General features: G+C 45.7%; 1 protein-coding gene across 6 annotated transcripts in view; it reads right to left on the bottom strand.

Annotated features, from left to right (window-relative positions):
* Nucleotides 1–25,574, bottom strand: part of dbn1 (drebrin 1) — a 356,842-nt gene that overhangs the window by 88,906 nt on the left and 242,362 nt on the right. For all 6 annotated transcript variants that reach the window (XM_034177848.1, XM_034177845.1, XM_034177847.1 and 3 more), the window contains exon 2: nucleotides 16,266–16,322. The gene's annotated coding sequence lies outside the window, so the exon portion shown is untranslated. The remainder of the gene's footprint in view (nucleotides 1–16,265; nucleotides 16,323–25,574) is intronic.

Below are 25,574 nucleotides of genomic sequence, written 5' to 3'. Positions count from 1 at the left end.
GCTGCGGCCTCAACTTTACCTAAATTCTTGGTCTTTTAGTGAAGTTTAGGGCTAGTGGCCGGCGATCACCTTAGTATTTCTCTGTTTTTCTTGTTGTTTAATGCTGGCAAATTATACAGTATTTTTTGTCTTTCTGATGCCTGATTCTGGTTTTTCTCTCTGTTTAAGGTGCAGCTCCATCCAGAGATGGGAGTTGTATTTGTGTTGGCGATCCTCCTGTCCTGTGCGCCAATAGCATTTCTTGTTTATTTGTCCGTGAATTGTTCTGTAATTTGTGTTTGTAGCATGGCCCAAGCAGAGGGTCACCCCTTTGAGTCTGGTCTGGTTGAGGTTTCTTCCTCAGAGGGAGTTTTTCCTTACCACTGTTGCTCTGGGTGTTAGTATGGTTAGACCTTGCCTGTGTGAAGCGCTTTGAGGCAACTCTGTTGTGATTTGTTGCTATATAAATGAAAATAAATTGAAAAAAAAAAATCTTACTTATTACGTTAACTTTGATTTATTACCAGTGGATTCCCTTATTCCATTCTGAAGGATTCATTATAGACGGGATGCATTCATGTAACCGCAGTTACTTCCTGTGCAAAGGTCTCTTTGTCCTCTGGGAGGCATTACAGGAGCCTTCAGACTGTCAGGCTCAGAAAGAAGCTGATTCAGCCAAACTGTTAACCATCTGAAACTGGCTGTTGAACTCTATTCGCTCAACCCCCCCACCTCTGCCCCTCCTCTCCTGTTATGTCATAGCCATAGGCATGTCTTCATTACAAATACCTCAATGCACTACTTCATTCAGTGTGGTGTGTACTATTGGTAATATTGTATTTTTATCTGAAAAAAGTGATTCTTACATTTACTTTGACTTTTATTTCATTGCAGATTATATGAACTTGAGAGTTCAAATTAATTTAATTTGTACATCCATTCCTGTCTTTAAGGCCTGCAAAACATTCCCCAAAACATTGGGAATCTAAAGCATTTACCACTTTGTAATGTTTCCATTAATTCTCACAAAAAACAAACAAACAACAACAAAAAAAAACTTTTTAGCACTGAGGCATTTTCAGGGGTTATTTTGTCCCATTCTTCATGCAAACAAGTCTGAAGGTGTGCAACAGCATGGGGATGCATTGTTGCATTTTTTTGTTTCAAAGTTCTCCACACATTCTCTGCTGGGTACAGGTCAGGACTGTAATCAGGCAGTCCAGTACCCGTAACTTCTTTCTCTGCAAACATGCTTGCAGACATTCTGCACACTAATGTACACAGAATGATGCTCTGCATTGTCTTCTTGAATAATGCATTGACATCCCTTGAAAAGATGTTGTCTTGAAGGCAGCATGTGTTGCTCTAAAATCTCGATGTACTTTTCTGCATTAATGCTTCCATCAAAGAAGTGGAAATTACCTTTGCCAAGGACACTGACACAACCCCAGACCATGACAGACCCTGGCTTTTGGACTTGTTGCTGTTAACAGTCTTGACAATCGTTTTCATACAAGGTCTGTTAGAAAAGTATCGGACCTTTTTATTTTTTTTCAAAAGCTGATGGATTTGAATCACATGTGTTTGCATGAGCAAACCTTGAACCCTCGTGTGCATGCGTGAACTTTTTCACGCCTGTCGATTGCGTCATTTCCTGGTAAGCAGCCTTTGTGTGGGACGAGTGTAGCGCGCTCTGCGGATTTTCATTTTAAGGAAATAGACGGAACGACTGGAGCAGCACCGCATCAAATTTTGCCAGAAACTGTGCGACAGCCAGGTGCAAAACCATTCGGATGATTCAGATGGCTTTCGGTGACTTTTCAGTTGTGTAACCATCCGAGAAATCGTGGAAGAGGTGGGCATGTCATAGCATGTCCTGTGAGACTTCAACACAAAGGCGCTTTTGCTGCGCTGTCGGCAGCTTCGTGCTGAAGCCATCGGCATGATTTTCACAGCCACTCTTTTCATGGCCAAATCTTATGTCACAGTGGAATGTACCGAAAAAGTGCTGATGTCCACCTCTTCTGCAATTTCTCGGACAGTCAAAAAGAGCAGTATTACTGATTCACACAATACTCATTTCTGCTGAACAATGCAGGGCTGTGAAATGAAAATTGTGAAATCCAAAGAAAATTTGCAGGGGGTCAAGCCGGGATCTGGGGCCTACGGGGCCCCAGAAACCAAATTAATTTTGTATCTAATTATACATTTTCAGCATCTCCTGGAAGAAAAAAATCTCAAAAGAAGTGCATATTTAAATGATCCTGGACTCAGCCTTTCATTTGAACTGTCGATAATGCTGAAAAAACAGAATATGACATGGAAGAAGGACTATATTAACTCAGATCAATTAAACTACATGAAATTCATGAAGACTGAAAAGACTGTTACAGCATTTCAAAAACCACAGCTAAAGCTTGTAGAATATTTTGAAATTCATGGTAAAATATCAATAACATACCTTATAGTAAAAAAAGGTCACATATTGTGTACGAGGTCTGTGAGAAAAGTATCCGACCTTATTATTTTTTTAAAAAACCATATGGATTTGAATCACGTGTGATTACATCAGCCAAGCTTGAACCCTCGTGGGCATGCGAGAGTTTTTTCACGCCTGTCGGTGACGTCATTCGCCTGTGAGCACGCCTTGTGGAAGGAGTGGTCCAGCCCCCTCGTGGGAATTCCTTTGTCTGAGAAGTTGCTGAGAGACTGGCGCTGTGCTTGATCAAAATTTTTTCAAGAACTGTAAGGCACATCCGACTGGACACCATTCGAGAAATTCAGCTGGTTTTCGGTGTAAATTTTAACGTCTGATGAGAGATTTTGGATTGTTTCTATCGCTGTAAGGACTTCCCACAGAGCGGGACGTTGCGCAGCGCTCCGAGGCGACGTCGTCATCCTGTTTCAAGCTGAAAACCTCCAAATTTAAGCCTCTGTTGACCCAGGATGCCATGAGAGAACAGATAACTTTCAGAAGAGGTCGGAATCAGCAGTTTATCTGGACATTCCATTGTTAAAGGAGATTTTTTTAATGAAAGACGTGCGGACGGATTGGCACGGCAGCTCGCAGCCAGCGCGGCGCGCCCGCCACAGGAAAAACATGTTGTGTGGGCCGCTGAAGAGGAGGTACTGCTGGCCCACCACCAACAGAGGGCGCCCTGCCTGGAGTGCGGGCTCCAGGCACCAGAGGGCGCTGCCGCATCATGGGAGTAGCCTGGGTGACAGCTGTCACCCATCACCAGACACAGCTGTTCTACTCAGCACCGAGGTATATCAGGAGGACGGCGTCTCCACCTCAGTGCCGAGATATCGCCTTGAGATAGAGGTAAACTACTCTGCAGCATATTCTGTATATTTGATAATACGTGTTAAACCTTTCAGGACAGCTGACTACCGAAAGCCAATTGCTTGGATAAGTACTCACCTTCCTGTTTTAACGTGACGAGAGGTGGAGGCGGCTTCTTCCCTCTCCGTGTTACTGGGTGCAGCCGCATCCACACCTGTGTGTTTGTTGCTCTCTCTTGCCAGCAGTACCGGATCCGACGAGCGGAGGCAGTGGCCACCTGGGACTTCGGGACTTGGCGGTTCCAGTATTTCCAGGGTTCGGTGGCAGAGGAGATCTGGGTGGTTCCGGTTCGACTCGGACGGACGTCTCCTACCTTCGAGCCTGCCCACACGACACCAGCAGAATTCGGCTTAATCCCAAATTGTTGATTGTTGTATTGGTTGTGCTCGTTTCACAACAGTAAAACTTGTTATTTACCTTCTCCATTGTCCTTTCATTTGCGCCCCCTGTTGTGGGTCCGTGTTCCTACACTTTCATAACAGGATATCTCGGCCAGCGTCATGGATCCCGAGGGGCGTCAACCGGCTGTTGAACGGCCAATGGAAGACCAAGGCGCGGCGGAGGCTTCGGGAGGGGTAATCGGTGAGTTGCAGCGGATCCTCACCGCTTTCACCTCTCGGATCGACTTAATGACCGAGCAGCACGTTCTCCTAAACCGCAGGGTGGAGGCTCTCGCCGCACAAGTGGAGGCGCGCCCTTCGGGCGCCGCTGCGGCTCTCCCTCCCGAGGACCCTGCGTGCGAAAGTAAACGTTCCACTGGTCGTTCAACGGTCCCTTCCTCCGTCCCCAGAAGCATACATAAGCCCTCCAGAACCGTACGGAGGCTGTGTGGAGACGTGCGCGGACTTTCTTATGCAGTGTTCGCTCGTCTTCGCTCAGCGTCCCGTGATGTACGCGACTGATGCTAGCAAAGTAGCTTATGTGATAAATCTGCTTCGCGGGGAGGCACGCGCTTGGGCTACAGCGCTCTGGGAGCAGAACTCACGGCTCCTTCATACGTACGCTGGTTTTGTACGGGAGCTCAGAACGGTGTTCGATCATCCCAACAGAGGAGAGTCCGCTTCAACCGCGCTACTGTCCATACGACAGGGACGTCGGAGCGCAGCTGCCTATGCAGTCGCCTTCCGCATCGCGGCGGCGAGATCCGGCTGGAATAGCACTGCCCTCCGCGCTGCCTTTGTAAACGGACTGTCTCTGGTCCTAAAAGAGCACCTGGTGGCTAAGGACGAACCGCGGGATTTAGATGGGCTCATCGATCTAGTCATACGACTCGACAACCGGTTAGAAGAACGCCGTCGGGAACGAGGCGAAGGGCGTGGCCAGGCACGCGTCGTCCCTCTCCCTTCCGGGTCCGATCGAGCTCCGCCCTCCCCACGCTCCTCTGTTCCTGCGTTCCGTGGGGTCACAGCTCCCCCTACTGACGAAGCTAGGGACACGAGTAGGGAAACATTTAGGGCACCAGATGCACAGAGGAGATGGACCCACGGAGCGTGTCTTGGTTGTAGTTCAATGGAGCACCATGTGAGAGACTGCCCTGAGCGGTCAAACGCCAAACGCCCGCCCCTAGAGACTGGGCCAGGGGTGGGCCAAAACATTCACGTGGGACACACCCACATTGCTACACGACTCCCAGTCACGATCCTTTATGAGGATTCAACCCTGAAGGCCCCAGCACTGGTAGACACGGGCTCTGAGGGGAATCTGCTTGACAGTAGATGGGCCAGGGAGATAGGGCTCCCTCTGGTGGCTCTTACCTCGCCTGTGCAGGTTCGGGCGCTAGATGGCTCCCTACTCCCACCAATCACACATAAGACACCTCCAGTAACTCTGGTGGTGTCAGGTAACCACCGAGAGATGATCGAGTTCTTCGTGACTCAGGCCACCTCCCGTGTGGTTTTAGGGTTTCCATGGATGCTAAAGCACAATCCCCGGATTGATTGGCCGTCCGGGGTAGTGGTTCAGTGGAGCGAAACCTGCCATCGGGAGTGTCTAGGTTCCTCGGTTCCTCCCGGCTCCCAAGCTAAGGAGGAGGTCCGAGTCCCGCCCAATCTGAAGGCGGTGCCAGCGGAGTACCATGACCTCGCTGATGTGTTCAGCAAGGATCTGGCTCTTACGCTTCCTCCTCACCGCCCGTACGATTGTGCCATTGATTTGGTTCCAGGCAGTGAGTTTCCGTCCAGTAGGCTGTACAACCTCTCACGGCCGGAGCGTGAATCAATGGAGACCTACATCCGGGACTCATTAGCTGCCGGGTTGATCCGGAATTCCACCTCTCCGATGGGTGCTGGTTTCTTTTTTGTGGGTAAAAAGGATGGCGGGCTTCGTCCATGCATTGACTATAGGGGGTTGAACGAAATCACGATTCGCAATCGATACCCGTTGCCCCTGTTGGATTCGGTGTTCACCCCCTTGCATGGAGCCAATATCTTCACCAAACTTGATCTTAGGAATGCGTATCATTTGGTTCGGATCCGGAAGGGAGACGAATGGAAGACGGCATTTAACACCCCGTTGGGCCATTTGAGTACCTGGTCATGCCGTTCGGTCTCACTACGCTCCCGCGACCTTCCAAGCGTTGGTAAACGATGTCCTGCGGACTTCCTGCACCGGTTCGTCTTCGTGTATCTGGACGATATACTCATCTTTTCCCCGGATCCTGAGACTCATGTCCGGCATGTCCGTCAGGTCCTGCAGCGGTTGTTGGAGAACCGCCTGTTTGTGAAGGGCGAGAAGTGTGAGTTCCACCCGCACTTCTTTGTCCTTCCTGGGGTTTATCATCTCCTCTAACTCCGTCGCCCCGGACCCGGCCAAGGTTGCGGCGGTGAGAGACTGGCCCCAACCTACAAGCCGTAGGAAGCTGCAACAGTTCCTCGGTTTTGCTAATTTTTATAGGAGGTTCATTAAGGGCTACAGTCAGGTAGTTAGCCCCCTGACAGCCCTGACCTCTCCAAAAGTTCCCTTCACCTGGTCGGACCGGTGCGAGGCCGCGTTCAAGGAGTTGAAACGGCGCTTCTCGTCTGCACCAGTTCTGGTGTAGCCCGATCCTAGCCGCCAGTTAGTGGTTGAAGTGGATGCCTCGGACTCAGGGATAGGAGCGGTGCTCTCCCAGAGCGGGAAGACTGATAAGGTCCTTCACCCGTGTGCCTATTTTTCTCGCAGGTTGACCCCCGCTGAACGGAATTATGACGTCGGCAATCGGGAACTCCTTGCTGTGAAAGAGGCCCTCGAAGAGTGGAGACATCTGTTGGAGGGAACAGCCGTGCCGTTCACGGTTTCACTGACCATCGGAACCTGGAGTACATCAGAGCCGCCAAGCGTCTGAACCCAGGCAAGCCCGCTGGTCACTGTTCTTTGGCCGTTTTGACTTCCGGATCACCTACCGTCCCGGGACCAAGAATCAGAGTCGGATGCATTGTCCCGGGTGCACGAAGATGAGGTCAAACGGAACCGTCGGATCCCCCGGATCCCATCATCCCGGAGTCCGCTATCGTGGCCGCCCTCACCTGGGATGTGGAGAAGACCGTCCGGGAGGCCCTGACCCGTGTCCCGGACCCCCGGAAACGGACCAAAAAAACAGACTATACGTCCCACCAGAGTGCTAGGGCTGCAGTCCTGGACTTCTGTCACGGTTCTAAGCTCTCCTGTCCCCAGGGGTGCGAAGGACCGTGGCAGTCGTCCGGCAACGCTTCTGGTGGGCATCCCTGGAGACCGACGTCCGGGACTACGTCCAGGCCTGTACCACCTGCGCCAGGGGCAAGGCCGACCATAGGAAGGACCTCAGGGCAGCTACAGCCATTGCCCGTGCCTCATCGCCCTGGTCCCACATCGGCCTGGACTTCGTCACGGGTCTCCCGCCGTCCCAGGGAAACACCGTCGTCTTCACGATAGTGGACCGTTTCTCCAAGGCGGCCCACTTCGTGGCCCTCCCGAAGCTCCCTACGGCACAGGAGACAGCGGACCTCCTGGTCCACCACGTCGTCCGTCTGCATGGCATACCATCAGACATCGTCTCCGATCGCGGTCCCCAGTTCACCTCACATGTCTGGGGAGCTTCTGCCGGGAACTGGGGGCCACGGTCAGCCTCTCGTCTGGGTACCACCCCCAGACCAACGGGCAGGCAGAGCGGGCGAATCAAGAACTGGAGCAGACACTTCGCTGTGTGACAGCCGCGCCCTAAGCCGACGGCCTGGAGTACCCACCTGGCCTGGATCGAGTACGCCCACAACAGCCAAGTGTCATCAGCCACCGGCCTCTCCCCGTTTGAGGTGTGCTTGGGGTATCAGCCCCCTTGTTCCGGTGGTTGAGGGAGAGGTCGGTGTGCCCTCGGTCCAGGCCCACCTACGGAAGTGCCGTCGGGTGTGGCGGGCCGCCCGCTCTGCCTTGTTGCAGGCCCGGACGAGGGCGAAGAGACTGCAGACCGTCGGCGAGCCCCGGCCCCCGAGTACCGTCCTGGGCAGGAGGTCTGGTTGCCACGAAGGACATTCCCCTACAGGTTGATTCTCCAAAACTGCAAGAACGGTACATCGGACCTTATAAGATCCTCAAGGTCATCAACCCCGCCGCAGTGAGGCCGGAAGCTGGAGCCTCACTGCGGATCCATCCAGTCTTCCACGTTTCCCGGATCAAGCCTCTTCACACCTCACCCCTCTGCACCCCCGGGTCCGGCGCCGCCTCCTGCCCGGATCATCGACGGAGCACCGGCTTGGACTGTCCGCCGGCTCCTTGACGTCCGTCGGATGGGCCGGGGTTTTCAGTATCTGGTGGACTGGGAGGGGTATGGCCCCGAGGAGCGCTCCTGGGTGAAGAAGGGCTTCATCCTGGACCCGGCCCTCCTGGCCGACTTCTACCGACGCCATCCGGAACAAGCCCGGTCGTGCGCCAGGAGGTGCCCGTTGAGGGGGGGGGTCCTGTTGTGTGGGCCGCTGAAGAGGAGGTACTGCTGGCCCACCACCAACAGAGGGCGCCCTGCCTGGAGTGCGGGCTCCAGGCACCAGAGGGCGCTGCCGCATCATGGGAGTAGCCTGGGTGACAGCTGTCACCCATCACCAGACACAGCTGTTCTACTCAGCACCGAGGTATATCAGGAGGACGGCGTCTCCACCTCAGGCCGAGATATCGCCTTGAGATAGAGGTAAACTACTCTGCAGCATATTCTGTATAGTTGATAATACGTGTTAAACCTTTCAGGACAGCTGACTACCGAAAGCCAATTGCTTGGATAAGTACTCACCTTCCTGTTTTAACGTGACGAGAGGTGGAGGCGGCTTCTTCCCCTTCCGTGTTACTGGTGCAGCCGCATCCACACCTGTGTGTTTGTTGCTCTCTCTTGCCAAGCAGTACCGGATCCGACGAGCGGAGGGCAGTGGCCACCTGGGACTTCGGGACTTGGCGGTTCCAGTATTTCCAGGGTTCGGGTGGCAGGAGGAGATCTGGTGGTTCCGGTTCGACTCGGACGGACGTCTCCTACATTCGAGCCTGCCCACACGACACCAGCAGAATTCGGCTTAATCCCAAATTGTTGATTGTTGTATTGGTTGTGCTCGTTTCACAACAGTAAAAATTGTTATTTACCTTCTCCATTGTCCGTTCATTTGCGCCCCCTGTTGTGGGTCCGTGTTCCTACACTTTCACAACAAAACACCTCCGTTGGAAGCCTTAAGGACAAGTTGGAACATGCCCTGCTGTTACACAATTTCTCAGATACTCACTGAAAGCCACTAAAAGCCGCCTGGATTTTACAAATGGTTATCAACACGGAGGTGTTTTTCCTGTGGCGCCAGCTCACCATCCGTCCGCACGTCTTTCATTAAAAAAAAATCTCCTTTAACAGTGAATGTCCGGATAAACTGCTGATTCCGACCTCTTCTGAAAGTTCTCTGTTCTCTCACGACGTCCTGGGTCACAGAGGCTTAAATTGGAGGTTTTCAGCTTGAAACAGGATGACAATGTCACCTCCGAGTGCTGCGCGACGTCCCGCTCCATGGGAAGTCCTTACAGTGATAGAAACAATCCAAAATCTCTCATCAGCCGTTAAAATTTACACCGAAAACCAGCTGAATTTCTCGAATGGTGTCCAGTTGGATGTGCCTCACAGTTCTTGAAAAAATTTTGATCAAGCACAGCGCCAGTCTCTCAGCAACTTCTCAGACAATGAAAATCCGACGAGGGGGCTAGACCACTCCTTCCACAAGGCGTGCTCACAGGCGAATGACGTCACCGACAGGTGTGAAAAAACTCATGCATGCGCGTGAGGGTTCAAGCTTGGCTGATGTAATCACATGTGATTCAAATCCATATAGTTTTTTTAAAAAATAACACTGTCGGTTTCTTTTCTAATAGACCGCGTATATTCCTGTAAACCCAGTGTTTGTTTCCCATGAAAAAAAGTCTACATTAATAAAAACTCATTTACATTCTTGTGTAAATTCATGTAAATCCATTCAAAGCCACAGTCTTTTTTCTAGTGAAAGAAAGTCTAAATTAGTAATAAAAAAGTCACATAATCTTTTCTAAAATCCTGTTTGAACAGCACAATGTTTATTTTCCAGGGAGAGAAAATTTCTTACCATGTTTCTTGATGGCACAGTTCACTTTTTCCATTTCATTTATCTTTCAGGTGTTCACGTGTTCATTAAGTCAGCGACAATTCCACGGATTGTTGTCCTTATCAAACTTCTCTCGGCTTGATGTCGTTCCATGACACAGACATGCTGCAAAATTCTTCTTTTAAAACCTTAAGAGCTCTAAACGTTTGCGATGTCCACATGCTACGTTTAACTTAAGCATCTTACAGGAGCTACACAGTGTCGCCGCAGCAACCAACCAGTTCCTCTTTACGACAACTGTTGCAACAGCTACGCTTTGAGTGGCATTTTTTCTCCGGGAAGTTCAGTGGATCCAAGGACACGGATTTGTATTTGTAACACATAGATCAGTGTCCGCGGACTTAAAGAAACTTGCACAATGTCGTAAAAGAGGAAACGCTTTGCAACTGACATTTTAAAAACTCAGTGACAATCACAATTAGAGTACAATACAAACACCCCCCCTCCTCCCCATGATGAAAATCCACAGAATTCTTGGATCATCTGAGTTTTTCTATGATGATGGTCTAACCCAGATGTCTCAGAGCCCAGAGAAGTCACTGCCACTTCTGGAAAAGGTCAACATAAACCTTCTTTTTTTGTACGCACTCACTCACTCACTCATCTTCAATCGCTTTTCTGGGTTTGGGTCGCGGGGGCAACAGCTCTAGCAGGGGACCCCTGCCTTCCCTTTCCGTGCCACATTGACCACCTCTGACTGGGGGATCCTGAGGCGTTCCCAGGCCAGTGTGGAGATATAATCTCTCCACCTAGTCCTGGGTCTTCCCCGGGGTCTCCTCCCAGATGGACATTCCTGGAACACCTCCCTAGGGAGGTGCCCAGGAGGCATCCTTACCAGATGCCTGAACCACCTCAGCTGGCTCCTTTCAACACGAAGGAGCAGTGAATCTACTCCGTGCTCCCCGTGGATGACCGAACTTCGCACCCTATCTCTAAGGGAGATACCAGCCACCCTCTTAAGGAAGCTCATTTCAGCCACTTGTACCGGCCATCTAGTTCTTTCAGTCATGACCCAACCCTCATGACCATAGGTGAGAGTAGGAAACGCAGACTGACCAGTAGATCGAGAGCTTCACCTTTTGGCTCAGCTCCCTTTCATTACAACAGTACGGTGGAGTGAATGCAACACCGCCCCTGCTGCACTGATCCTCTGGCCAATCTCACGCTCCGTTGTCCCCACACTCGTAAAGTTTTAACTCCAAATTTTAGTGGCTTCACAAAGGTTTGCCAAAATAATCCATTACACACGGGTTATATCAGCTATTACTGAATGAAAAAACTTGCTTCCTTCCAGTTAACACACCGAAATACTCCCAGATTCCTTGAGTTAATGATATTATGAACTGCAGAGGGAGAAATATACAAATCCCTTCTAATCTTTCTTTGAGGAGTATTATTTTGAAATACTTCAATAATTTTATCATGCATTTCTTGACAAACTGGAGATCATTTGTCCATTTTTCTCCTCAAAGACCTTTCACAGTTACTGTTTTTGTACCAAATCATGATTACAGTCACATGATGAAATAGCCTGTTTAAAATAACATTATTATTATTATTATTTTACCTAATTACTAGCCCTACACTGCCCCATCTCAACTTTTTTTTTGGAATGTGCTGCAGGCCTCAAATGCAGGAATGGATATACAGCAACAAATTAAATAAAGTTGACCACACAAAACATGGGTTCGCACTGTTCGATGAAATTGAAAAAAATGGCAAAGAATCACCTTTTTTTGGTCACCTTTTTGTTGAAGCTATAGCCCTGGTTTTGTTTACATATATGCCTGCATATTGTGTTAATGACAATAGAAGTGAATATCAGGACACACTGGGCTCATTCTAGGTTTTCACTACAGCTGTTTACACCTTGTCCTTGTTGTTTGGGTGCTTTATTTTCACTTTTTGTCTTCATCAAGTGAAAACCATGCTCGGTTGGACTGAGCTCAGGCGACTCAAGTGACCTTGGCAAAAGATTCAGCTTCTTTGCATTCAAACTGCTGTGTGTAAGAGCCTTGTGTTGCTGTCACAGCGCAATGTGGGTCACTGCACTACAACGGAGTCGGGGAGCAATTGGCTGAATGTGAGCCTGAAACATTTGAGAGTTTATCGCGCTGCTTTTGTCAGCAGTCTGACCATCAACTTGAAGAACAACTGGAGAGTGCTCACCTCCTCCAGAGAACTCATGGCTCACACTATTGTTACCCTCACCAGCCAACAGAAGAGGGTGCACGGTGTTATTTGTTCCTACATCTAGTCTGCAGATAACATAACAAGGACTTTAATATCAGGCAGCACGGTGGCTTAGTGGTTAGCACTGTTGCCTCACAGCGAGAAGGTTATGGGTTCAATTCCCGTGGCCTTTCTGTGTGGAGTTTGCATGTTCTCCCCGTGTTTGCGTGGGTTTCCTCCGGGTGCTCCGGTTTCCTCCCACATCCAAAGACATGCAGGTTAGGTGCCTTTCTGTGTGGAGTTTGCATGTTCTCCCCGTGTTTGCGTGGGTTTCCTCCGGGTGCTCCGGTTTCCTCCCACATCCAAAGACATGCAGGTTAGGTGCCTTCTGTGTGGAGTTTGCATGTTCTCCCCGTGTTTGCGTGGGTTTCCTCCGGGTGCTCCGGTTTTCCTCCCACATCCAAGACATGCAGGTTAGGTGGATTGGAATCTTTAAAAAAAAACTGTCCGTAGGTGTGTGTGTGGGTGTGTCTGTGTTTGTTTGTCTATTTGTGGCCCTGCGACAGACTACCGTCCTGTCCTGGGTGTACCCCGCTTCGCGCTCTATGACTGCTGGGATAGGCTCCAGCCCCCCGCGACCCTTAATTGGACTAAGCGGTAGAAGATGGATGGATGGATGGACTTTAATATCATAATACTGCAAACTGACCAGAACTGTGTGTGGAGATCATTACGCCATCATCAGGAAAGTGTGTTAGAAAAAGGGATGAAATAATAAAGTTGTCATCTCATAGTGAAAAAGCAACACAAGGGTGCTGATGTGCTGCCAACACTTTACAGCCTGTAATCAGTGTGTCTGCAAATGTCGTCCTACCTGTGTGACTAACAGAGCCTGCAAATGTGTTAGATACATTAAAGATGAACTCACCCTTTGAAAATACATCCTCATTAATAAGCAGATTATGCACTGAACTCCCACAAAATCTAATCAGCTCATCGACTTATGCTTTAAATACAAAGAGTCGATCACACACTGTTACTGAGTCACAGTGTTCACAAGAACGTACGTGCAGACACTGTCCAGAAGACTAGGACAGAAAAAGGTGGTAGGTCAAATCACCTCAAAAATGACCATAACTCTTCTTTGCAAGGCCTTCACATGAGATTGGTTTGAAATTTGTCCACTATTTTTGGAGTTATTGTGTAGAGGTACAGAGAGACAAACACGTGTCATGCTGCAAAAATTAATTGGTTACCCTGAGCCTTGGTGACATGGAGGCAGTAGGGTAGTGTTTTCACTCTGAAAACACCTTTGGTACAAGTTCATCTTTATCTCGTTTGTCAGTGAGATGTTTTTTTTCCAGAAATCTGTACACCTGTGTAGATGGCTTTCGAGAAACTTTGATTAGGTGTTCCTGTTTTAGACACTGACCAATATTCCCTTCATCTTGATATGCTGGTGATGAGCACCTGCATTGTGAGGGAACATCAGCTATGACATTTTGTCTGTCTGGTGTGTTTCTCTGTGCATGATCCAGTACGCAGGTACTTCACTGCTGAAGACCTCAGCTGGTGGAGAAGGCAGCGGACACGCCCACGTTTCACCTGGCTGTGGCAGACAGACGGTTAGTTACGAGGGTTGGGGATGGATTAGCTGTCTGCCTGTGTGGTTGCCATCCAGGACCCAGGGTGGTTCCATGGTGTGGTGTGATGGAGCTGATGAATGATCTCATTCATCCATGCAGAAGACATCGAGTTGCTTTTGATTAATTGTTTGGGGCCCCATCATTGGTAGTTTCCACCAAATGCAGTTATGGTTTCAACCCAGGGCACACGTAATGGAAATACTGAGTATAACAGTACTCCTCTGTGCCCCATGGGCGTGGTGGTCTATAAATGAGGTATGGTGTTCAGCAGTGACGGTGATTTGGTATCAAGTGGATGCAGAAACTGCTTCACCATAGACCAACAAAATCTGGTCTGAAGTCAAGCACAGTAGATTTGTTGTATTTAAACAGTGCAATAATCAGGCACACCTTCCATAAGCAGGTTTGAATGTACAATGAAACTACATCAAAAACAACCACTGAATAAATGTAAACACAATACAAAAACGGCCTCATTGCTTCACCTCAGGAAGCTTTGGTGGTTTCTTGACACTATGTGATCTGACATCAGGGCTGTATGCTTAGCTTTTTCACTAGGAGCACAGGTGCTCCTAAATGAAAAAATTTAGGAGCACAGATAAAAATTTAGGAGCACTGTGAAATTTCTTGATACAATTTTATTATTAACGCAAAGACACATACTGTACAGAGAGTACCTTTTCCACACACACATGCACTATACACTTTATACACTTTTCTCAATCAGGCATGAACATTTTCTCACTTCTGTCTCGTGTGTAAACACTCTCAAAGTTCAAACCTGAGTAGAAAAATAAGACCAACCTGTTTTCAGGCCCAAACATTTGTTTGAGAAATAAAAATAGAACGTTTTCCTATAAATAATTATGATGGCTTTTAGAACTAACAAATTTAATTTTAACGATCAACATACGAGGTTGGACACATAAGAAATGATTAATAGTGACTGACCAGTATTTCACAGTTCCTCTGATCGCGCCTCTTCGTCCCGGCACCGCTGCGCTGTCACGTCTTTTTCCACTGACTCACACCTCGCTGCAGGTGTCTTTTTTCCGAGTGTAGAACACAGTTATGGGTAGTTGTTGGCGCTCTTTTTTCTTCTGGGCAAGAAGATTCTTATAAACAGACACGCAGAACACAATGCGCGTGCTCTCCCTTCGCGGTGTCGCGACCGGCTGCTTGATGAGGCCGCGGAACACAATGCACTGTAAAAAAAAGCATGCAAAATGGACTAAAAAAAATCCGCGAACAGCGAGGCCGTGAAAGGTGAACCGCGTTATAGCGAGGGACCACTGTATTTATTTAGGAGCAAAATGAGAATGAAAGGGTTGAAATACATTCTCGCACACGTGCGCCCGTTTTATTTTTTTTCCTCGCACAATCAAATTTTAGGCGCAATATGCGAGCAAAACGCTCACACTGTACAGCCCTGGACATGTTAGCTAAAATACATGAATAGGCCAGAAAAACCTCTTACTTGAGTCTACTTTCTAAATAGCAGTGTGTGTGTGTAGACGGCAGCTCTAAAAGGGGGATGACAGACGATGCCTAATTGGTTTGTTTCATGCTATGCTGAAAACACGCCCATGATTATTTAAGAGGCCCCTTTTTTTTTTAAAGACAAGTCCCTCTGCTTCCTGTGCTCTATTGTACGCTCAGATTACAAGTTGCATAAAAAGTAAAAATGAGGTAGACATGCCCAAAACATATCTGCGTTACACTGTAGACCACGTGCCACAGAACATCAGGTCAGGCCCCAAAACATTGTGACATAGACATGCTAAATCATGGACTGTGTTCTTGATCTGGCTACCTGTGTGGAGTTTTGTTTGCCAGGGGATGAACCCTTCTACCACACACCACTCTTGTCATCTATCATCCTGAGGTTTCCTTTGTCATCAATGTACCAAAGTACCAAATACTTGATTTGGTCAAGGCTAGAGTTTTTCTGTTTTTTTTTTTTTTTTTTTTTTGCTTTTCAGCCTCATGCTAGCTGCCACTGTGAACCGCTTTTTGACACTTAAAAAGAACAGATTTCAAAAGTAAACAGACTAGAAATTAGCAGCAGGCTTTTTATGTGCTAATTTGTAAAGTACACAACAGGAAAGTAACACTAACCTGACCATTAACCAGCAGCAGCAGCAAAATGAAATTACTGAGTTATAGCAGAAAGGAAGTGTTGATGTTTGTGGCTGTGCTTTAAAAAATGGAAGAGCCTGCCAAACGATTGTGTGGTGATGTCAATTAACTGCAGTAATAATGGAACCACCACTCAATCAGGAGACTAAAAAAAAACAAAACATGAAAATCGTCCCAAAGCTGCAGCAGAACCTGCAGAGCTCATTAAAACTGCAGCAGGTCTGCATTAGCGAATGGCGCCGCACTCCACACGCCAGATCAGCGTGGAAACGAACAGGGAGCAAAAAGAAGCAGAAAAACAGAACAGACAGCATGAACGGAGTGATGGACCGGGACGAACAAACACAAAATAATTACTGTGTCAGAGACGTGACGTACCTCCGGTTGCTGACAATATCAAATCATTACTGTCATCTTCATATGTGTTACAAGGCCCTGTACACAAACAAACAAACAAAGGACAGTCAGAACAACAAACAGTTTTTCCACTTCAACGTCTGCATTTAAAGCATGATTTATAAAACGTGTGCATATTACAGTTATTTGTGCACATCTTCATGAAACAACATAACAACAAAACAATAATTAAAAATCATGGTGTTCACTTGTGGCCCTCCAGCTGGACCGAGCCTCGCTCAACGAGTCACAGTCCTGCTCAGAATTATTCAGAATTTTAAGCACAGAATTGACACATGGTCTGATTTTCATAATAAGAATATATTATAAAGTTGGCAAAGTTATTGAAGAACAACAACAACACAGCAGAACAGTTTCACATACTGGGGGTGGGGAAGCAAACAGATCGCAAAATGAGTCACATTTTTGTGACATTGTCAAGTTTCAGTCAATATTTTTAACCCTAATCATAACCATAATCAGTTTGTGTGAAACAGACGTTACTAGATTTGTCACTACGATTTTTAGTCGCTAGGGCATGTCAAAACGTGGCTAAATCTAGTGACAAAGTAGTTAAATTGTGTGTTCCATTAAGCTAATAAGCAAGTAACTGCAGGGAAAAACATGATGCCCACCATGTGGACAAATACAGGACAAAATACACAGCAGAACGGTAAAGTAAAAGCACAACTGAAGAATGAACAGAAAGTGTGAGTGGGTGTGGTGCCACAATTTTTCAATGACACTAGAACATTGATGAAAAAGTTGAAACATTGCTTCAAAACATTTGAAACCCTTTGAAAGAAAGACCTGTTTGGAACACTGGCCTGGATCAAAAGTTAGACATCTCAAGCTGTGACAAAAGGGAAATCAAGAAGTTAGCAAGTGCTTGGATAGAAACGCCCTCTGGTGTTGAAACATATTAAAACACAGATGAACAAATGATGATCACAGTGTTTTGATGTCATCTTTAAAGGCTGCAGTCTGTGCACGTCCTGTACGTTTTTAAGGTGTATGCAAAATTTAGGGGTGTCAACAACTGTATTAGCAGAAGTCAATAAATAAATCAAAAGTTCAAAACAGTGACAGTAAAACAGTGCTGTGTGAGAGACGGGCAGATCTGATCAGAGTGGCAGCTGGAAGGTGATTTTTCTAGGCTTAGATTTCCAGAGTGGTTTGAGTACTCTGTACACGGGTGTGATTATGAGGTGGTGTTTCCTCATTTAACGATGTTACACTGTTTATTTTTCACTGATGAGGTTGTGTTCAGTGACCTATGAGGGTCACTGTATTCAGCACACGTCAATTCAGCACCAACGTCATTGATGTGTCTGTGAACGCAACCAGTGGAGAAAATAAAATCATTTTTGTTTTTCAAGATCTGTTCTATCAGCGCTCGGCTGACGCAGAGTCAGATCAGGAATGTAGAATCTTTGTTTAGCCTGTAGCATCAACTGGTGACTCATCACATCACAACTACACTTACTCTGGAGCTACGTCTGTCTTACACCGGTGCTTTGATAAGACCGTTATCTGGTACAGACCCTGATATACCCAGAAACATGAGTGTACATGTGAGTAAGTAGTGTTCATAATAATAGTATTGCTATGTGACTAAAAAGATTAATCCAGGTTTGAGTACATTTCTTATTGGTACATGGGAAACAAGGTACCAGTAGATTCAGTAGATTCTCACAAATCCAACAAGACCAAGCATTCATGATATGCACACTCTTAAGGCTATGAAATTGGGCTATTAGTAAAAAAAAGTAGAAAAGGGGGTGTTCACAATAATAGTAGCATCTGCTGTTGACGTTACAAACTCAAAACTATTATGTTCAAACTGCTTTTTTAGCAATCCTGTGAATCACTAAACTAGTATTTAGTTGTATAACCACAGTTCATGATTTCTTCACATCTGCGAGGCATTAATTTTGTTGGTTTGGAACCAAGATTTTGCCTGTTTACTAGTGTGCTTGGGGTCATTGTCTTGTTGAAACACCCATTTCAAGGCCATGTCCTCTTCAGCATAAGGCAACATTTGTCTTGTTGAAACACCCATTTCAAGGCCATGTCCTCTTCAGCATAAGGCAACATGACCTCTTCAAGTATTTTGACATATCCAAACTGATCCATGATACCTGGTATGCGATATATAGGCCCAACACCATAGTAGGAGAAACATGCCCATATCATGATGCTTGCACCACCATGCTTCACTGTCTTTACTGTGAACTGTGGCTTGAAATCAGAGTTTGGGGGTCGTCTCACAAACTGTCTGCGGCCCTTGGACCCAAAAAGAACAATTTTACTCTCATCAGTCCACAAAATATTCCTCCATTTCTCTTTAGGCAAGTTGATGTGTTCTTTGGCAAATCGTAACCTCTTCTGCACGTCTTTTATTTAACAGAGGGACTTTGCAGGGGATTCTTGCAAATAAATTAGTTTCACACAGGCGTCTTCTAACTGTCACAGCACTTACAGGTAACTCCAGACTGTCTTTGATCATCCTGGAGCTGACCATTCTGGTTATTCGTCTATCCATTTTTATGGTTGTTTTCCGTTCTCTTCCACACGTCTCTGGTTTTTTGTCCATTTTAAAGCATTGGAGATCATTGTAGATGAACAGCCTATAATTTTTTGCACCTGCGTATAAGTTTTCCCCTCTCCAATCAACTTTTTAATCAAACTATGCTGTTCTTCTGAACAATGTCTTGAACATCCCATTTTCCTCAGGCTTTGAAAGAGAAAAGCATGTTCAACAGGTGCTGGCTTCATCCTTAAATAGGGGACACCTGATTCACACCTGTTTGTTCCACAAAATTGACGAACTCACTAACTGAATGCCACACTACTATTATTGTGAACACCCCCTTTTCTACTTTTTTACTAATCGCCCAATTTCATAGTCTTAAGAGTGTGCATATCATGAATGCTTGGTCTTGTTGGATTTGTGAGAATCTACTGAATCTACTGGTACCTTGTTTCCCATGTAACAATAAGAACTATACTCAAAACCTGGATTAATCTTTTTAGCCACATAGCACTACTATTATTCTGAACACTACTGTGTATATATATATATATGTCATTACTGCAAATATTCCCCTCAGATGGAGTTTGTGACTGTGACACTAACAGTTTTTATCCTTTTATGGCTATTTAATGAAAGAGGAGAAGCCCCGCCTCCTTTGCCTGAGGGGAGCGTTTGACTGGCTCAGGGATGTCCGCAGCAGAGAAAAACGCAGTCTGGCACCGAGACAGAAAAAGGGATCAAGGAGCCAAGTGTGAGTCGACAGAAAACGGAGAGGAACGATGAGGTCAGCAGAAAGTCAGACAAAGGCCAGACTAATGCTTCAGGCTGAAGCACCATGAGGTCATCTGGAACGAACTCTGCTCGTAATCCTTGACACACGCACACACGCACTCAGTGCTACTGTCTATGAATATAGAACTACATTTCTCAGGAAACCACACAGCTTCAGTAAAATGCCAAACTCGGTACACAGCTGGGATCAAAATTATTAGCAAAAATGGAAAGAAAAAACTGACTGTGCAAGGAGACAAGTGAGAATTTATGCATAGTGCAACATTTGACAGCTGCACCAGCTGTCACAGCTTCACAGTGGAGTGGGGCAAAAAAAAGGGACCTTTTTAAAAAGAAAACATGACATTTTAGTGACAGTTTGCCAGAAGACACTTGGGAGTGCGACACACACGTCCTCATTCATTTGAATGGGGATGTGTGTCCAAACTTAGACTGGTCCTGCACACTGAAGAACTGATACTGCAACTGCAATCAATCTTGTGTACCAATTGTGGAGTTTGGAACTTTGGACTGTGTCAGCCGCCTTAACGGCTGTAATTAATGATAAATGACGGACATGTTATGTGCCTCACAGTCCAAATGTAAGTGTCGGGCTACAGGTTTGAGAAATATACTGTAAAGATTAAAACCACTTTTTTAAAAAGGAAGAGACTGACACGTTCATCACAAAACTCATTCCAACACAGAGTGAAGCTTTTTGTAAAGCGTTTGATTTGACTGACCAGACTGCTCTTTGGGACACTCTGAGAATTGCGGGATCCCTGACTAGTTGATGGACATCATATTGGTGTTCATCAGGGTTGTGTTCTGGTTCCTACACAGTTCGATGCTTGCATGGACTGGGTTCTGTAAACTAGAGACTTAGGCGCTTTTGCTGGTGAGGAAATGTTTACTGAACTACTTGAACCTGCGTCTGGGTTTGTGACTGTCTTAGATAAAACTAAAGATTCTGGCTTTTAATGACTTGCTGGACTCACCCAACAGAAGTGTATTTGTATGTGGTGAAAGTCTTGAACTTGTCAAAATGGTCTCTTATCTCGGCACTGACATACACGTCTCTGCATCTTTGGCGTTGAGATCAAGACACACCTGGGAAGATCTTATGGAGTCATGAGGTCACTGGTCACAGGTGTTTACCGATCATTGCCAGTAGTGAGACTTGGATACCAGACAGTGACCAACGGAAACCACTGGTTATCTTCTGTGTTTGGTCCTTTCTGTGGATCCTTGGGTACCACTGGGACTTTGTGCGAAATAAACGGTTCTCACACACCACATTCATACGCATATCATCAGAATGAGTTTGGTGAAGAGTTTTACATGGATGTTTTCAGTCATAATCTTCAATAATCTACAGTGTTCTGCTGTCCTCTTTGTAATCTCCTGCAAAAAACCCTGATAGATTAACAAGTTATTTCTTTTCCAAACCTCAATCCCTGAATGTATTATAAAAAAGATGCAGGAAATCTATTTTCATGACGGCTCTATAGTGTTGGCTGATGCTTTCTTTCTGCAGCTTCTGCTGATCATGATGGAGGTCCCATCTGAATACCTGAAGAGGTGGTTCCACCAGGCAGTGATCCTGATCAACCAAATCATTCTGAAATACAACCCCATTTCCAATGAAGTTGGAATGTTGTGTAAAATGTAAATAAAACAGAATACAATGATTTGCAAATCCTCTTCAACCTATATTCAATTGAATACACAACAAAGACAAGATATTTAATGTTCAAACTGATAAACTGTATTGTTTTTGTGCAAATATTTGCTCATTTTGAAATGGATGCCTGCAACACGTTTCAAAAAAGCTGGGACAGTGGTATGTTTACCACCGTGTTGCATCACCTTTCCTTCTAACAACACTCAATAAGCATTTGGGAACTGAGGACACTAATTGTTGAAGCTTTGCAGGTGGAATTTTTCCCATTCTTGCTTGATGTACAACTTCAGTTGTTCAACAGTCCGGGGTCTCCGTTGTCATATTTTGCACTTCATAATGCGCCACATAAGAAGGCGGCTGCATTTCTGGATGTTGTTGATGTATGGTTTTCACTTTGCATGGTGGAGTTTTAACTTGCACTTGTAGTTGTAGCGATGAACTGTGTTAACTGACAATGGTTTTCTGAAGTCTTCCTGAGCCCACGCGGTAAGGGTCCTTTACACAATGATGTCGGTTTTTAATGCAATGCCGCCTGAGGGATCGATGGTCACGGGCATTCAATGTTGGTTTTTGGCCAAAGTTCTCCAGATTCTCTGAATCTTCTGATTATGTTATGGACTGTAGATGATGGAATCCCTAAATTCCTTGCAACTGAATGTTGAGAAACATTGTTTTTAAACTATTGGACTATTTTTTCACGCAGTTGTTGACAAAGTGGTGATCCTCGGCACCAGCTTGTGAACGGCTGAGCCTTTGGGATGCTCCTTTTATACCAATCATGACACCTGTTTCCAATTACCCTGTTCACCTGTGGAATGTTCCCAACAGGTGTTCTTGAGCATTCATCAACTTTCCCCGTCGTTTGTTGCCCCTGTCCCAACTTTTTGAAACATGTTGCAGGCATACATTTCAAATGAGCAGATTTTTGCACAAAAACAAAAACGTCTATCAGTTTGAACATTAATATCTTATCTTTGTGGTGTATTCAATTGAATATAGGTTGAAGAGGATTTGCAAATCATTGTATTCTGTTTTTATTTACATTGCACACAATGTCCCAACTTCATTGGATCTGGGTTGCAACAAAAAACTGGGTCATTTTATATGAAATCATTCTTTTTTTAAAAAAAAAAAAAAACTAATTCACCATGCTCTCAGATTTGCTCCATTTCACATATTTGTAGATTATAGGGCATTGGGGGGGTCAGATTCTAATTAAGCCACATATTTTTGCATTAAAATGACATCAAAGGATGCATTCACAACCACATGCCTTTTATTTCAAAGACAGAAGGTGGGTATGTCAGGTAGGGGACTCAGAAAAACTATAAAACTTATATTAGGATAAAAATGGACAATAGGTCCTGGAGAAAATCCCTTGATAAATCAAGGCATTACACTTAGCATTGCTTAGCACTGGATGGGGAATCCACTTGATGAGAGGTGCTGGCAAAGAGGAAATGGGCAAAGCTGCCCAAAGATAGGTACGCCAAACGTGTGGCATAATATTCAAGAAGACTTGAGGCTGTAATTGCTGCCAAAGGTGCATCAACAAAGTGTTAGTACTTATATACATGTGATTCCTTAAATTTTATTTTTAACAAATTTGCAAAAATTTCAAAAAACTATTTTTCATGTTGTCATTATGGGGTGTTGTGAGTAGAATTTTAAGGGGAAAAAAATGAATTTACTCCATTTGGAATAAGGTCGTAACATAACAAAATGTGGAAAAAGTGAAGTGCTGTGAAGACTTTCTGGATGCACATTCAATCAAAGCTTAACTAGCACAGGTCATTTTCATAATGTGCATCTATGGATAAAAATATTACAATGTCAAAATGATGAATCCTACTCGACTTCAAATAATATTTCAGTGTCAGTTATGAACCATCATGCCAAAGCGTGTATGTTGCGGTGCCAGTCGATAAGCTCCAACTTTACCATTTTTAGTGTGGTGAAGTCCCTATAGGACAGGGCCACAATCATCCAGCATCTGTACCATGCAGGATATCATGGGTTAAAGGTTGAGCTGTCCAAAAACCGCAAAAGCCAAGATTTTGTACACAATATATCAGGTTTTAGATGTGAATTTATCATATGATTGTGGTCTGTTTTAGTATTAAGGCTCTGTATTGAACAGTTTCGGGAAGAGCACACTGTCAAAACCCTGGTTTCCCTTCTCCTTCTGGCAACAGATGCTAGTTTTACATCAACCTAAGACAGAACATTCTAAAAATAAGCTGCAGTGCCAGCATCGCTGTGGGCACTTTTTGACAATCTGTCACTTGTGCTGAAATGCATTTATGAAATAAAGTAGTGTTCTTATATGATCCAAACTATTTTGATTGATATGGCACAGGAGCAGAACATAATTTACAAGTGCAGCGTCAAGACTAGCTTGTCAGCATGGCATCTGATAGTGTCAACAGATTACAAAGGACTTCACTCATGGAGAGAAACTGCTGTTCGCCTACAGGATGATGGACTTTGACCTCGGACTGACTGACTCACAGTGGCACTTTCCAGGAGTTTGCGGACAACTCTCAACATGAACACTGCTTCAAGTCAACAAAACACTGAAATGAAACATTGCTGTCAAACAACAAAGACTTCAACGTGATGCAAAACCAAATTAATTGGCCTCGTCATTGTAGTACTTCCATAACGTATAGTCGAAAACAGTTCTTGAGCATTGCGTTACTTCTACAGATATTGCCGAAAAGAAGGTCGGATCCTTGTTCCTTACTTCTTTTTGACGGGTGTCAAAATCCAACCCCTTGTCCGCATCGTGACACCTGGGTAACAGATCAAATAGGGGATGGGAACCTTGTGTGTCTCGTAGCCACTATGGTAACCATGAAGGTCCAATAGGAACCCTGAATACGAGACAGCTAATAGGACTCTGGTGAAGCAAGAAGTCCTCAATGGCAAATTAGGTGGAAAAGGTGATTGGCAACCAAGAGCTATGATGGAGGATTAAGGCTGCAGCAGGTCCTCAGAGCCCAATCGTCTGGTATTTCCCAGCCATCGGACCAGGCTATGGGATCTGTCAAAGACCGTGTGTTTGTTGAAGTGGAACTACATTCCCACGTTAAACAAAACCCATGGAAGATGACTCTGGATGTAGATTTTCTGTGCGTCCACCATCCTGTCCGGGAATCGATCAAGAGACAATCTTCCTCCCCGCTGACGGACTGGCTCAAGGACCTCATAAAGACAGATTTACCCAGTAATCAGTGCAATGCAGACCCGAACCTGCCAAAGCCCAAACTCAGACTTATGCAAGGAGTGGATTCCATCACGATCCATGACGTACATGTGGCATAATGTTCTAGAGACTCAACCCCCTGGTGGCAAACAATCAGAATGAAACGCAACCCAATGTCGAACCTGTCCAATGTCTTCTGTGAAGTACCTGGTGGACCAACTTTTGCCTTGAAACACACAATCGTTGCCAAGATAGCACACACACACATATGTACACAAAAGCAATTTCTCGGTGATGATGACTAAAATTCAGTCATCTCCACTACTTCATGAAGTCGTTCTGAGTGATTAAAGTCCATTTAAATAAATGAAGGCAAATGGGGCACCTTCTGTTTCACAATAAACAGAGGGCAGAAGTTCAAGTATCTGTGCCTCAAGTGACTCCTGGTTGAACACGGGACCTGGCCAGCTGCCTCAGGTGGTCACAGTCTCCTGCTGTGCACGTCTGTGTGTTAAACTTGAGCCATTTGTTCTTATCCATGTAGAGGTTATGAAAAACATAAAGGATTCATTTGTGTAAAGGGCGCTCACCCCCCCCAACACACACACACGCACGCACGCACACACACACACACACACACACACACACACACACACACACACACACACACACACACACACACACACACCACAGTATAATTAAGATGTGTCTTCTCTAGTCCTCACAGCCTCAGTTACGGAAGCACAGCTCCTTAACTTCGACTCTCAGCACTCAGTGAAGGATATTTGGCAGAGATGAGCCAGATCAATGTCAAAGAGCAAATCATATATGACTGCACATGACAATATGAGTACAGCTTCACGATGAAGTGGTACAGAGGAGGATATTCTTTAAAAGAATGTGAAATTTCAGCTGCAGTTTGCCAGAACATGAGAAACCAGAGAATAGACTTCATCTTTTTTCATGTTTTACAGTCCATCTGTACTCCTCTCCAGAGTGAAGCTGTGAATGGGGATGCAACAGACAAAATTCTCTCCAACCACAACTACACACAACTATAGCTCCTTCAGAGTCATCTGGGAGTCTTGTTGG

The sequence above is a fragment of the Thalassophryne amazonica genome, chromosome 9 (assembly GCF_902500255.1).
Source record: "Thalassophryne amazonica chromosome 9, fThaAma1.1, whole genome shotgun sequence".
NCBI lineage: Eukaryota > Metazoa > Chordata > Actinopteri > Batrachoidiformes > Batrachoididae > Thalassophryne > Thalassophryne amazonica.
This window is presented reverse-complemented; position numbering and strand designations above follow the sequence as displayed.